Genomic DNA, 5,561 nt, shown 5'->3' on the forward strand with positions numbered 1-5,561 from the left:
GGAGGCGACCGGCGGCCCGAGCCGGGCTAGAGGCCAGAGGGCGCGCGCCGAGGCCGCCCAGGAGGTGGCGCGGCCCCAGGGGGCGCGGGGCACGTGCCGAGGGAGCCTGGCAGGCCGGAAGGCAGGCTGTGAGCCGAGACCCAGCGGCCGGGGAGCTCCAGGCCCTCCGCCCGGCACGCGGCGGGGGTGATGAGGAGAGAGCCGGGAGAAAGTCAGGGTGGGAAGGACAAGGAGAAGGAGTGGCAGGGGCCCACTGGGGGCCAGGTGCTTCTTCATAGGACACCGCTTTGCTTCCAGTCTTCACAAAGATTCCGTGAGGCAGGGCTCCTTATTCCCATTTTACAGACCGAAAAACAGAATGGGGTGGGCCCCCGCTAGTGATCAAGTAGTAAAGCTAGGTTTCCAGCAGGTCGGTCCATCCTCAAGTGCTCAACGTGGAGCCAAGGGCCAGGGGAAAGAGTGACATTTCCTCAGCGGGCATCAGGGAGGACTTCCTGGTGAAGGAAGCACCTCACTGAGCTTGCAGGGGCGAGGAAGGCACCTCCTGCAGGAGCTGAGGGAAGAGGGATAGAGGGTGGAGAAAACCCAGGTTTGATGTGACTGCCCCTTTCCTTGTGTAGAGAGACACCGCCCCCCCTCCCACCTACCATGAGTAGAACTGCAGAGACCCAGGCCAGGGCACTGACTCCCATTACGTGGGGGCCTGGATAACAGGCAAACCCTTGGCCCAGATCCTCCCAGCGTGCCCTCCTTTCCCTCTCTATTGTAGCGTCTGCTGGTCCCACAGTGTGGAGATAAACCCAGGTTTCAGAGAAGGGAGCACTTTGTAAAAGTGAGTAAGAGATTGGACTCAGAGTAAGGCAGAGCTTGGTTCAAATACGGGCTCTGCCACTTACCAGCCATGTGACCCTGACACAGCAACATTTTTAAAAAAATAAATTTATTTATTTTGGGCTGCGTTGGGTCTTCGTTGCTGCCTGCGGGCTTTCTCCAGTTGCGGAGAGCAGGGGCTACTCTTAGTTGTGGCATGTGGGCTTCTCATTGCGGTGGCTTCTTTTTTGCGGAGCACGCGCTCTAGGTACACGGGTTCACCTAGTTGTGGCTTACTCCGTGGCATATGGGAATCTTCCCGGACCAGGGTTCGGACCCACGTCCCCTGCATTGGCAGACAGATTCTTAACTACTGTACCACCAGGGAAGTCTGACACAGCAACCTTAACCTCAACCTCTCTGTTCTTCAGCATCTAGTCTTTAAGTGGAGGTAACAGTAATCCCACATCTGAGGTCATGGTGAGAATGAAATAAGATTGTGTGTGTGAGGTCAGGGCCTGGCACAGATAACACTGCCACTGTCATTATTTCACTATTATGGATTACAAAACATTAAAGTATTACAGAGAGCTCTGAGGTCCCAGGGACGGGAGGACCCCAAAGCAGTAATCAGGGTCCTCGTTTCTAGTCCCAGCTCTGTCACCACTTATTGTGTGAAACAAGGAATGTTGCTTCTCCTCTCTGTGCTGTTGTTTCCTTATCTGTAAGACGGGGCATTGGGCCATGAGGCTCCTACCCCTAGACTGTTCCCTTCCCTCCCCGTGCCCCCCTGATGCCACAGGGCACTGAACCAGGGAAGTAAAGGCTAAGTCTCATTCACACTGTGTTGGGCTCCAGTCTCCCAGGGGCTAAGCCAAGAGGTATCTGGTTAAATTGTGACCTCCTGCCCCGCATGCACACCCCCGCCCCCACCCCCATGCACAGCCCTTTAAGGCTGTCCTCCTGTGAACACCAGCACCACTGCAGCTGTGGGTCCTCTGTGCCCACTGCCAGCCTCAGGTGCCCCATGCTCTGTTACTGGGCTCAAGGGAGGCATCAGAGAACTGTCTGGTACTAGGTACCTAGAAGTCCCCAGCCCAGATCCTTGGTGCTGATTTCCAGGGGAGGAAATCAGGACATGCCCAAGTCATGGGCAAGTTCAAGGCAGAGCCTGCCTGGAGGAAAGAAACCTGGAATGCACACCCATCCTGTGCTCTTCCCACTGCCTTGCACTGCCCCATCAGGCGCCCACTTTCTGCCATCAATCAGGACTTAACCACTCCAAGCGCACTTCATAATCACTGTCCTTTTGGTCCTCCCATCAGTGCTGAGAGAGACAGCAGGTGGACAAGTGGCACTAGTCCCATTTTACAGATGAGGAAGCAGAAGTTTACATGATTTAACAAAGGTTGAGACCCTGCTAAGTCTGGTGTTCTTTTGACCAGCTCGAGCTCCCTCTTCCACTGACTGCCCTCCTCTGCAGACCCATGGAGGGGCAGGGGCAGGACATCCCGACTGCTCACTTGGAAAACTGACAAGAAAGGCAGAACAAAGATGCAGCGATGGACAGAGCTTCAGAAACAGTTTTGCATTTAATTATTTATTTATTTCTATACTTTTGGCCGCATTGGGTCTTCGTTGCTGCATGTGGGCTTTCTCTAGTTGCGGCAGGTGGGAGCTACTCTTCGTTGCGGTGCGCGGGCTTCTCATTGCAATATCTTCTCGTGCTGCGGAGCACAGGCTCTAGGCACGCGGCATTCAGTAGTTGTGGCACGTGGGCTCTAGAACGCAGACTCGGTAGTTGTGGCGCAGGGGCTTAGTTGCTCCGCGGCACGTGGGATCTTCCCGGATCAGGGCTCGAACACGTGTCCCCTGCATTGGCAGGCGGATTCTTAACCACTGCGCCATCAGAGAAGTCCCAAAGTTTTTTGTTGTTGGTGGTGGTGGTGGTGGTGGTGGGTTTTTTTTTAAAGTTGGTCAGGGATCTGAGGCAAAACCAGCCGTACCTGGATGAGGCAGTTGCTGAGGCAGCACTTCCACATTTGTTAGCTCATTTGATGCTTAGCAGGCATCTTATTGTAATTATCACGCCCATTTTACAGGGGGGAAGGTTGAGGTTCCATGTCAGTGCGGGGATTGGTAGGGAGGCTGAGGGGAAAGGAGGAGGAGCTTCCCCTAGGCGGGTGTCCTGCCCTGGCTGCAGCCTCCAGTTTCTGGGCAGTGGCAGGACGGACCTTTGTCACCACGACCACTTATTGCAGATACTGTATGTGCCAGGCTCTGGGACCAGTTCCTGCCTTCCAGGTGGGAGAGACCCATGAGGCAAAGGTCATGGCCTGTGCCTCCGTAGAGGTGTGCAGAAGTCTGGGGAGGGCATCTAACCCAGAGAGACTTCCTGGAGGAGGTGATGCTTAGGCTTAAAAGGTGAAGAAAGTGGAGAGGGTGCTCCAAGCAGAGGGGACAGCCTGAGCAAGGGCTCATAGGCATGAGGCTCGTGAAAGCTGAAGGAGTTTAGAGTGGCTGAGGGGCAGAGTTCAAGGCGGGGACAAGCGTGGAGAGAGAGCTGCATAGCAGCCAGACCAGGGTGTCCCTAAGGAGCATGGCCTAATCCTAGGGGTGATGGGGAGCCACTGAAGGTGCCTGAGTAGGGGAATGTCACGTTCAGATTTGACTTTTCAACAGGATGAACAGCCTCGGTCCTATGCGGGAAGCCAGAGGAGCAAGGGCCTGTGGGAAGTCAGAGCTTCCCAGGGGAACAGAGCCTGGGCCAGGTCCATAAGTCAGAAGGGTTGAGACATTGGGGGGTGGCTTTGGGGAGTAGCATCAGCAAAGAAGAAATGGCAGTGGGAGTGGGACTCAGCTGTGTCCCTGGACCTCATCTCCCCTCCCCTCGGGGAGTTGCCTTTACCCCATGCAGGGAAGGTGTTGGGTAGGGAGAGAAAGGAGAGGGGCTCTAAGCCTGCTGAGAGGTGTGAGGTCCAAGAAGGGGGTCTACAGCTGGGCAGGAACCACCCTGGAACGGGAGGCATTTTGGGCCTCATGTGGCCTCAGAATCTGAGCTTCATGCCCAGGGAATGGGGGTCGGGCACTCCCAGGCTCAGCCTCCATGCCCTGAACCCTCTCTCTGAAAGCTACTTTGAGGGGAACCTGTGACCCCCGCATCCCAAGTCCTCCTCCCCACACTGAAATTGGTAAAAAAAAAAAAAAAAGGCAGGAGGGGGAGTCTGGGGGCTCAGGGATTGACCCGGGGCCTTGGACCTGACTGCTTTAGAAGAGTCTCTGGAGAAAGGCTCCAGTACCCCAAACCCTATAAATCAGCCAGGCATTAATGCAAGGAGCATTTATTGAGCACCAACTCTATACAACCTATTTGAAGCCCCGGACTACTGAGATATAAGGTAAGTAGCCACCACAGTCAAGTCAGCTAGACATGGGTAAATGGTTTCTCCTAACAGAGGGTGGTAAGTACTGAAGCTGCCTGGGGAGATCAGGGAAGGCTGCCAGGAGGAGATGTCCAACCAGGAACACCTCTTGGTGAGGAATGAGAATGAGTTTGATGAAAAAAGGACTCAGAGGCCAGAGCCTGTCAGGGAAGGAGCTCTTTTCAGAAGAACAGGGCTCAGAAGCCAGAAGTCAAAGGTTATGGGGCAGAGGTCACTGTACTTTTGGAGCAAAGGACCAATCCCAAGGGTGCTGAATTTGCTGGAGGATTAGTGGGCCTCCTCCGCGGCCTTTGTCCCAGGTTAGGGGGGTCTGACCCGTGACTCTCAGCTCACGCCTGGAGCGTAGGGCATGTGCCCACCTATCTTTGCGTGGCGCCTAGGCCCAGAGCGGGAGCCCAGGGCGCAGGCAAAGGAAGTCGAAGAGAATCCTGGTAGCGAGCTCTGGGGGTCAGGCCAGGAGGTCAGCACAGAGGAGGCGGGCTACACCTCACTGGTCCTCCCCCCTCCCCCTCCCCCTCCCCGGTGGCACCACAAGGCACGCAGCCGCATATCACCCGTGCCAGCCCTCACCTCCCGGCAACGTCGCCGCATTCTCAGCCACGCCATCTGGCGTGCCCGCCGCTCCCCAGAACACTGCAGCGGGTGGGGGGAGGGGGCAGCGGGGCAGGTGCCCACCCCAGAGCCAGGAAGAGGCGGCAGGTCCCCTCCCCCAACGTCCTTTTGGACTTGAGGTGGGCAGGGGGCTGGGGAAGAGGGCGGCAGGTGCTCTGATACTTCAGGAGGAAGCTTCGAGCATCCGAATTGATGGAAGAGTCGCCGTCTGGGCAGCGCCAGCCGCCCCCTCCCCTCCCTCCTTCCCCACAGCACAGCCGATGCCCGGAGCACCGGCCCTCAGAGGATCCCCACATTCCTGCCCTTCCCCTCAAATCAGAAGTGGGGGCGAGCAGAGCAGACCGCCGCCTCCTCGCCCTGCTCCTGTCCTCGTGCTTCACCCGCCTGCCCACCTCAGCCGGGGAGGCCCCGGGAGACGGAGTTAGAGGGCGGCGGCCGGGGAATGGACGCCTGGGTTCTGGTCCACCTGCCCCTCGTGGTCTGGCACTATGGTGGGAAATGAAATCTCTTTCTCCGGCACAATTGCCCCCAGCAGTCTTATTTGGAGCATGGCGCTGCTGGTGGTGGTGGCGTCTGGCTAGGTGTCCTTTCTGGGTGTCAGAACGGAACGCGGGTTTACAGATTTGTGTGTGTGTGGTGTGTGTTTTTTTTTTTTTTTTTTTTTGTTTTTTGTTTTTTTTGGGGTTTTTTTTTTGG

Source organism: Neophocaena asiaeorientalis, unplaced genomic scaffold, assembly GCF_003031525.2.
Source record: "Neophocaena asiaeorientalis asiaeorientalis breed wild unplaced genomic scaffold, Neophocaena_asiaeorientalis_V1.1 scaffold1, whole genome shotgun sequence".
Classification (NCBI taxonomy): domain Eukaryota; kingdom Metazoa; phylum Chordata; class Mammalia; order Artiodactyla; family Phocoenidae; genus Neophocaena; species Neophocaena asiaeorientalis.